The following is an 8,975-nucleotide window of genomic DNA, read 5'->3' on the forward strand; positions in this document are numbered from 1 at the left end:
AACTGTTATAAAAATTAATTTCTTTTATCTTTTCTCATAAATTTAAAAAAAAAAACATTTCCTAAATCAATGCACTTAAGGCATCGCTTAACTTTTCCCTATATTTATGAGGAAATTTTAATGAATGTCTAAAGACATTGGTTTATGAAATATTTTTAGAATTCTTTTATAAAAAAAATTTAAAATTTTTTTACAATTTTTTATATTTTTCATAAAAGTGATATCAAAATTTTCCTTTAAAATCGATTAACAAGTGTCCTAACTTCTAAGGCACCACCTTGTAAATATTATAATTATTTGCAAGAAAAATTATTTTTCCTTTTCTTTTGATTTAAAATTCTATGGTTTACAGGCTTTTTGGTTTTTGCTGAATGCGGTGCGGTTTGGGCGGGTAGGGTGGGAACAGAACAAGCCTGGACCATTTGGACAAGAGGTAGGGCCAGATTGCTCAATAACATTTATTTGTCATATTTAGCCATTTCTATTATTGATAGAAGTTCCCACAGAACCAGAACCAAATCCATTCACAGCTGCATCAATCATTGAAAGACAAGACAGAAGTGGATAACTTAAGGAACATGCATAGCAATAAATACGATTTGTGTCATTTTCAACTATTTTTTTAATTGGTCACTTCAGTTTATAAAATTTTTATAAGACAATTTGTAGTATCTAATTTAAACAAAAAGATAGTCCTAGCAGAATATATGAGTCTCAATTTACTCTTGTACATGTGAACAGTGAGGATCTCTTAGAGTTAGATCCACTTAGAGCAAGGTATAACCCATATTACAGCAAATACAACAAATTACACAGTAGGGCAGGTGATTCCACAGAAGTAAGCTTAAAGGAAAATACCAAGCAAGGCAAAAGATTGTATTTTACACTCCAGCTTCACCAACCTTAACCCTTGCTGGTTGCTTATTGTTTATAACTGACAATTGAGGCAAAAAGCTCTCTCATTCCAACTTCAGCATCTTTTCCTCTTGTTGCTGCTTCTTTGGTTCAGCACCAAAGTATTTTATACCCACCAGATCACCAACCTGACTAATTACCTGGAAAAGAAAACAATTTCAAAATCAAGAATGTACTAATAGTCTAATATAACATATATAATCGTTCCTGCACCACCTTTACTTTCTTGGATATATACAAGAAGAATGTACTAATAGCCTAAGCCTATACTGGAAAGGAATGCATTTGCAACTATACACACATAGGAAATAAGAATCAATGAGGATAAGTACTGAAATGACCAAAATTACAGCCAGAAATGAGGAAAAGGTTATACTAGAATTTACCTCCAAGGCTTTGACCAGCTCTTCCTTAGTATGAGAAGTTGATAAGCATATACGAGCTCTTCCCAACAGCAGTGGGGTTGCTGGAAATGCCACTATCACAACAGCCACCTGCAACATCATCATTTAACAAATACAGTTAAAAAATATATATCAGGGAACATATCCGGATGGATGGACTCACACTCTGTGACTCTGCTTAAGGCACTCTCGTGAGAAAGCTACGATTTTTGCTGGATCGTAAAGCATAATTGGCATTACTGGAGAATCATTATCACCAAGAACCTCGAAACCCATTTTCTGCAGTTCCAACCTAAAAAAGTTGCTATTCTCCCGTACTCGAGCAAATTTTTGGGCACCTACAAGGAAACAAAAGCTCATTAAATTGTAGTCATATAAAGCAGGAGTAAGCTTTGGAAAATAATGAAGTCCAGGCAGTAAAAGTTAAAATTAAGTATACCAAAGAAAATAAGTTCAAACCTCTACTGGTCCATCCTCCCCAAGAATAACCTTTATGGCAGAGATTATTTGTTCTGCAACTGGTGGTGACATTGAGGTTGAATACAGATGAGCAGGGCAAGTGTATTTCAAGTATTGAATAAGCTCCTGAAGAAAAAATCAAGTTTCAACTACACTAAATGCAACTCAGACTTTGAATTTTTTTTACTCAACTATATATTGACAATTCTAAGAGAAAATAATTTTACATTAGAGTTGACATTTGAACACCAAAGTTTTCAATTTTATTGAAAACATGACAGACTTGTGCTTAGTACTTGAGGCCTGTTCTACATGTAACATCCAAAACATGACAATCGTATATTTTACAGATACAGTGGCTTTCCTATCACTACTACATTTTTCTCAATATTGGATCCAGTAAAGTACTTAGAGGGCAATCCCATAATTCATGTAGAGTTTATGACTGATCAAAAAATACATGATCTCAAAGTTTGAAGTTCCTTCAATGTGTAATTTGGCTAACCCAAGAAAACCACTAAAAGTACACAAGGTCCACACCACTCAACCTCAACTAAGTTTGTTGGTGCTCTCTGAATCTGTTGTCAGTCATGCAGATGTAATAACATATCAGGGGTTCCTATACATCAACTTTGTACTCTATACTTACTGTTGGACAATAAATAAGAAATATAAGTAAAATACAATTTATATGAAGGATGATATAAATGAATGACAAGTCTCTCAAGTCATCAACTGACCTAGATTTATATCAATTCAGGAAGTAAAAGATTGCAATAATTGCAAATGATGGGTATATATTGTGCTTTCTATATATTTTGGCCAGATTGTAATCCACACTGTTCACCAGATGTAAAGTATGCTTAAAATGGTGCAGAAGTAACCTTGGATCCTGCAATGTAGCCGCCGCATGATCCAAAGGACTTGGTAAAAGTTCCCATCATTATATCTACATCAGCAGGATCCACACCTAAGAGCTCACAAACACCTCTTCCCGTTTTTCCTATTGCTCCAGTGCTGCGGGCCTCATCCAAATATATGTATGCCTATGAAGTAGTAGAAAGATTATAAGAATGACAAGAAAAGTTAAAAAAGCTGAACCTCATTATGGTTACTTAAAAAGCATAAAAGTTGAGTTCATCTATGAAATTTACCATCTTGAACAACCTTATATTTTTTGCAGATTGCAACAATCTCAGGAAGTTTGTAGAGCTCCCCTTCCATGCTGTAGATCCCCTTAACAATAACAATTATCTTCTTCCAGGGTCTATGAGTCCGTGGTTGTCCCTCAGCAATTTGCTTTCTCAAAACTTCCTCCAAGTGAGAGGGTGCTGTACACAAGTTGGAGAAGGAGAAACATAAGCAATATACTCAAAAGTACATTCTTGGAAGTATAATTTGCATCCAAAAAAAGCATCATACTGATGATTTATACAATTATAATAATGAAGGATTAGCAATGAGTTTTGCTAACCTGTTGTTGTGCCATGTCAATAACCTTTCTTGACTCTTCTTCTCCCCATAATCCCTCACCTTACCATTACACTTCCTCCAATCCTTAACTTTTTTTCTCTATCTTCATTTCTATAAATTTGTTATTACTCTCTCTACAACTTTCTTCCATTGATTTCATGTTCTATGAACAACAAAGATGATTACTATCTTTCTTTCTTCAATTTTCTTCTTTTTGTAGTGGATTTCTACTTCTTTCTTGCGGGTCTACTTTTAGTTGATATGTTTTGGTGTTTTGATTCCCCATCACAAGTCCTCTCTCTCTCTCACTTACGATTTTGGTATAAATTTATTTTGGCTTAACATTTTTAGTTTTTTGGGAAGTAAATTATGTTTCTATAGCATTACACTCTTGGCTATGTATTTGAATGAAACTGCCAACTGTTTTAAGTAATTGTCTATTACAAAGGCCATTTCTTATTTTCAAAATGTACATTATTAAACAGACAGATGCTATATATACTTACTGTTGTGCTGGAAAACGTGAATTTTTGCTCCAGATCCTCGGGCACCATTGACAATGGAGTTATGGTTCAAAGAATCACTGATGATCAAACTGCCCTACAAATGAACATTGTAAACAGCTCAAAATCACATGCAAGAAAAATTAAAAACACTCTTTTACAAGGTGTTTAAATTGTTTAACTGCATATACGTACCTTCCCAATCAAGACTGGGAGGATAGCAGAGTTTTTTACATACCCCATGCCAAAAACTATTGCATCTTGTTACAATCAAGGTGTTTGGTACTGACATTGTTTTTCTTTCTTTTTTTTGAGAATGAAAATTGCACTTGTATTAAAAAATCAAGGAAGGCTGAAATCAGCCTGAACTCAAGGATGTCTAGTGGTACATCTTCCATCCAGACATTTAAATTTTGTGAAAGAATTGCCCTTCTAGCTAGTGAGTGGGCGGCTTTATTTCCTGCCCGACCTACATGGCTAAAACAGATGCTAGAAAACAAAGGAAACAATGCTTTAACATCCTGTATCAAGCGACCATGTAAGGCCAGTGAGGGACTATTATTCTTGAGATCCTTGTAAACGATCTCCGAGTCGCCTTCCAAGACAACTTTATTAAAACCAATTTCAAGGGCGAACTCTGCCGCTTTCCTCGCTGCCATTGCTTCAACCTGCGTAACTGTTGTTGGGAGCTGAACTTGCTGAGACATTGATACCATGACTTCCCCATCTGAATTCCGAATGATGACACCTATCCCTGCTCTTCCTTGCTCCGCAAAAACCGCTCCATCATAGTTAACCTTGTAAAAATCCCTATTTGGTGGCTTCCATCTGGTGTGTTTTCGGTGCTGCATCTTCAGAGTTGCTGAATGAAAACTTTGGAACTCCCTTTTCCTTTCCTTTGCCAGCAGTAGAATCTGATCTATTGGGCATGCACTCTCCTTAAAGTGTAGCTGATTTCTTCGGTTCCACACAGCCCAACCCGTGAAGGCCAGGAGTGCTACATCCTTTTTTTCCAAGAAAGCATGACTGGAAATTTCCTTCACACTACTCCCCTGCATACCCGATATCCATGGTACTGACATTGTTGAAATACAACAAAAAGGAAGAAAGAGAAACTGCCCAGTTCTGAAATTTTGATAACAATAGTCGTAAATGCACTTTTAATTCCTACATTTTGGTTTATTTTTATTTTAGTTCTTACATTTTAATTTTATTATTTTTAGTCCATAAACCAATTAATACATGTTATTTTCGTCCTTTCCGTCAGTCAACCGACGAAAATAGTTGAGGTGACTGTCGAAGGAATTAAAATATTATAATAAAAAATGTCGCATCAACATCTAATTTTTTTTTAAAAATAATTTATCAATTTTAACTAAATAAAAAAAGAAAAAACAGAATTAAAAACAATAAGAACACAAAAACAAACCCAAAACCAAACACAAACTCAAATTTAAAAACACAAACAACACAAAAACAAACAAAAAAGAAGGAATCCAAAATCTCAAAATGGCAGAACACACAAGAACATAAACCCAAAAAAATCATACAAACCTAGAAATCAAACACAGAAAAATCATAAAAGAATATTATAATAAAACTTGATTGCTTAACATAAACCCAACTCTGAGTAGGAATCCCAGAGTAGACTTCTCCCTTCTCCCTTCTCCCTTCTCCCTTCTCCCTTCTCCTCATCGCTAGACCATACCCTTTTCTTACCTCTGACCCATGACCTACCACCCCTATATTGACTAGGTACAAGTGGGTGGTGCCTGAACCTTGTGCGTGCTCCACTCCCATATGAGTCCATGGCTTGTCTGGTGCTCATGCATTTGCCATTGCCTGCGAGTTTTTTTGGCCTTGCTGCACGTTCTGCTACTCGTTTTAACTCTTTGTGGCATGGATGAGTCATTAGGTTTTCATTCTTTGCATCTTGTTTCTTCTTTGGGCTGAGTATTGCTTGGGTATGGGCCTTTTCTTTTGTAATTCAGCCCTTGTCTCTTTTTACTTCCTGTTCATGGTCAACCGGTATTCCTCTCACGCCACTGCATTACTTCTGCCATGATATCACTTAACTTGTGTCTACTAGGCCTCCTTTGGGCCTGCCATGTATTATTCTTTCTCTTATTTCACATTGTCCAGCATCTCTGCTGGCTTATTTCTCATACCATCTTGGGCTTCCTCGGCCTATTTTATCCCTTTGGGCGTCCTTGTCCCGCTTCATTCCTTTGGGCATCCTCGACCATCTCTTTCTTTCATTCCTATGGGCTTTTGTTAAATCATTTAGGCTTCCTCGGCCCAATTACCATATCCTTTGCTTTTAGGTTTATTGGTCTTTGTACCAATCTCATTTGCTAATCCCTCTCTTTGGGCTCCTCCAGCCCCTTTTTGCTTACTTTCTACTTCTTATGATTCCCATGAGCTTGCTACTTCCTTCTTTGGGGCTCCTTTGGGCCCATTTGCTTTCCTTGGAGCCCTTTTACTATTTTGTGGGCCTGCGTACCATCATTCCTGTCATTCAGGCTTAATGGTTTTTCTTACTTTGCTAATTCTCCTTTCTTCACCCTTTTTATATTGTTGGGCTTTTTCTTGTCATTGGCCCTTTTTGCCAAAATGGGCATCAACATTTAGCCCTCTGAGCATATGAATTGCTCCTACGGTTCATATGCTAATAAAAAGTCTCTCTCTCTCTCTTTCTTTTTCACGGGTTTTTTTGAACAGTGGGCCCCGCCTTATTTTCTTTCTTGCCGTGAACAGTGTTGTCTCTTCAAATTTTTCAGTTTAGCAATTATTCTGAAACACAACTTCTGTTTCATTAATACGATGCTTCTTTTGATGGTTGATTCTTTCCCTTCCCATCATTCGCACAAAACACCTTTTCATTTCCTTCTCCTTCACCGTGTCTTCTTCCTCAAAACATTCTCACCACTCTATTTTGATCAAATATCCCATCATGACACCGACGAAAGGCGAGAGTTTTTCTCGCCATAAGGAGAAAGAGATTGCTGCCAACGATCACGCCACCAAAACCACAGGCGAAGATGCTCACCTCTCAGAATCAGAATGCTCCGAGGAGGAGGAAGGGAGTTGCGACCCAGATAGTGAATGCGCTCCCCTCATTGATCCGTGGTTTGATACCCACATGCATTTCCTGGCGGTGCCCGGTGATTACTTGCCTCCACCGCCAGGTTGCATATGGCTCTCCATTTGTCACCGTGACACAGAGGTGTTTCGGGCCCCTTTGGCTTCCTCGATCCCCGATCTTGATATACGCCAAGAAAATTCGCTTGCCCATTCTCTTTGTAATTTAGGTCGTGTACCTCTTTGGGTTGGAAGGAATGGGTAGATGAAGAGTTGTCCGATATGGGTTTTATGGCGGCGTTGCAGCAGGCTGGCATGTTGAAGGCCATTGTTTCATCGCGTTGCTTGTCCAACAATAAGGACTTGTTCAATCTTCACCATTTGGTTCGCCGATGGTGCACCTCTACCCATACCTTCTTCTTTTCTTGCGGTGAGATCACCGTGACCTTGGAGGATGGTCAAATCAACTGTTGTTACCCATTCTCGATGATGTGGACCCGAGTAATATTGAACTTTCTCCTGAGGAGGAGGCTGTGGAGGTCAAGTTGAAGAAAGGGATGAGTAGGAACGTGAAGTTGTCACATTGGGTTGCGGCTTTCTCCAATGCTTCTAACGTAGTCCGCTGTGTGGCCTTCGTTGCGTTCTGGCTCTATAAGTTCATCTTCGGCTTTTACCCTCATTATGCAGTAAAACCTCTTTATTTTCACTTAGCCATAAAGATTTCTACTGGGGTGATTCTGCCATTGGCCCCTATGTTTCTAGTTTATCTGTATGTGCAGATAGATATTTTGTAGAGTGATGAAAAGTAGGCGAGTTTCTGCCACATAATTACTACTTCTACCCATAGTACCATTTTGTAGCATCTGCTATGGGAGCGTTGTGCTAGGCATTTGGCTAAGTGCAAGTCTGTCCGTTTTGCCAAGGAGAAGTATCGTTCTTGTCCGAAAGTTATTACTGATTTTTGCAACTGCTTTTTATCTGATTTTCTGTCGGCTTACCATTGGGTTAGGTTAAAGCCATTTAGGCATCTTGTCGTAGAGTTCTTTGATAAAGGAGTCGGTTTTTGTTGGAGAGCATACATGAATATGGGCACTAGTTACACATGTGCTGATTCGGTCATGGGCCCTTTTGCTGACACTGCTAGGACCACCATCCCGTTGATTGCCTTTGATGAGAGGGGGATTACATATTTGGCAACCACTAATGCTGGGTGACTGCCTTATCTTGTTAATGAAGGCATCCAATTTGTGCACTATTCTGCCAATAGAGTGAGGAGATAATTTGGGTTGGATCAGGACATACCTAATGATCTCACTACCATTCTAAAGTCTGCCACTTCTGTTCAAACATTCCTGTGGCCTAGTGCTTTTGAGTTTTGGAGTAGGCGTTTCACAACAGTCACTATTCCGAGTTCACATGGAAAGGGTCTTTGCATTGCTGTGATGCATGGGTGTTGGTAGGCTGTGATGACTTCATTTGAGTAGGAGTTGTTGGACAGCCGTGGGTTTTCTCTCATTCCTCCTGATTGTCTTCACGCTATCATTTCTACCAACCCTTAGTTACTACTTCCCACCAAGTCTATGGTGGTGTATACTAGGAAGCAAAGTCAGTCTACTATATTTGAGTGGCAAGCAAAGGAGAAGGGATGGTACTTGTATACTAGTGAGCATTGTTATTAATTCCATTTCAGACCCCATTTCAGTTTGTCTAGTGGAACGGAATATTTCGGTACCGGCCTATTTCGGCATACCGTTTCAAGGTGTTTCGGGGTTCCTAAAAAAAAAAAAAAATATATATATATATATACATGTATATGTATATGAGTACACACATATACAACCTATTATTTACAATTTATTGTGTAAGTATTGTAAAAATGTTATCAATATAACATTATTCTAATAATCATATTTAAAAAAAAAATTAATATTAATATAATACCTCTGACATTTGCTTCTGGGGCTCAAAAAGAAAAAAAAAAAGACATTTGCTTTTGAATTTTTTAACTTTTTTTGTCATTTCCAAAGCCACTCACGTGATGGGCTCTAAAAAGTTGAAGTTGAAATTTGAAATACTCTAGAAGACACTAGACACTCAAGACAATGGAAAATAAAAGAGCAAAAGACCAGTCCCACTAACC

At 37.9% G+C, this 8,975-nt stretch overlaps 1 pseudogene; it reads right to left on the reverse strand.

Annotated features, from left to right (window-relative positions):
* Nucleotides 1-654: 654 nt before the first annotated feature.
* Nucleotides 655-4,836, reverse strand: LOC115969551 (annotated as a pseudogene).
* Nucleotides 4,837-8,975: the final 4,139 nt, after the last annotated feature.

Source organism: Quercus lobata, chromosome 2 (assembly GCF_001633185.2).
Source record: "Quercus lobata isolate SW786 chromosome 2, ValleyOak3.0 Primary Assembly, whole genome shotgun sequence".
NCBI classification, from domain to species: Eukaryota; Viridiplantae; Streptophyta; class Magnoliopsida; order Fagales; family Fagaceae; genus Quercus; species Quercus lobata.